This window comes from Panicum virgatum, chromosome 5N, assembly GCF_016808335.1.
Source record: "Panicum virgatum strain AP13 chromosome 5N, P.virgatum_v5, whole genome shotgun sequence".
In the NCBI taxonomy this organism is placed as follows: domain Eukaryota; kingdom Viridiplantae; phylum Streptophyta; class Magnoliopsida; order Poales; family Poaceae; genus Panicum; species Panicum virgatum.
In genome coordinates this window covers 2,589,499-2,590,445 of record NC_053149.1, presented here as the reverse complement: position 1 = coordinate 2,590,445, position 947 = coordinate 2,589,499, and the positions used below count along the sequence as shown (strand labels likewise).

General features: G+C 39.7%; 1 long non-coding RNA gene across 1 annotated transcript; it reads right to left on the bottom strand.

Moving 5' to 3' along the window:
• Positions 1-374: 374 nt before the first annotated feature.
• Positions 375-694, bottom strand: LOC120672269. The gene is made up of 2 exons (XR_005674039.1): positions 629-694; positions 375-483 (listed from the first exon to the last, which is right to left on the bottom strand). It is a non-coding gene; the product is annotated as an uncharacterized LOC120672269 (long non-coding RNA).
• Between the last annotated feature and the right edge of the window lie 253 nt (positions 695-947).

Genomic DNA, 947 nt, shown 5'->3' with positions numbered 1-947 from the left:
CTGTTAACTTAATTCAACATGCAAGCTGCAATTTTCCAATCTTTTTTCATACTCCACCATACACAAAGTTTTATTAAAAATATATTTATCCATATATATAGCAAGTTTGAAATATACAAAAGCATCAACTATTCATTATTACATCACCACACACAATGCTTTAATAAAATCATAAATCACTAATTGCAGTTTAATAAATTACAAGGAAGTGGAAAAAATGTTAGATGCATCCCCCTGCAACACATTTTGTTTTTTCACGCAACAGCAACCTCATTTAGTGATTTATTCGAGAGTTCTTTTGTTTGCTTTCTTGCCGGCTTGGCGGGGCAAGTTGATGTGGTATGTTCTGTTGAACCACAATAGCCACACGGTGGTTTTTTGGGGGAAGCAACCCCAACCCTGTCTTGTATCTCTTTGACCTTGGACGCCCTTGCTTCTTTGTTATTGGTGGGTCCCCAATCTCAGCACCAGCAACATGCGAGCCTGAAAAGTCAAAACTATTTCAAGTTGTTAGGAGTAATACAGACAAGTTGCTAGAACAAGGAGTACAAGTTGCTAGGCTGAATGAGTAGAAGTTGCTAGGAGCAAAGAAGTATAAGTTGCTACGTTCAGTTAAGACAATATGCACCATTAGGCTGTTGTGACAGATTTGGATCCCCACCCCCTTCGGTTGATGAGCTTGTTTTTTTGCGCGATTTGTTCTGTGGCCTTGGCACAGCGGGTTGTTCAATATCAACTTGTTCACACTCCAGCCTCGGAAAAACACTTGACGCTCTTCTTTTTCCCAAAGCAACAAGCTTAGATTGTAGGGCACTCACTTGTTTTGATACTATGCCATACACCTCGTCATCAGCCATAAAAGATCTCACAATCTTATTAAAATTTGTGCACATCCTACTGTAACGTATAACATGCTTCCCGTGGTCTGTAATCTGGGCTTCTTGAAG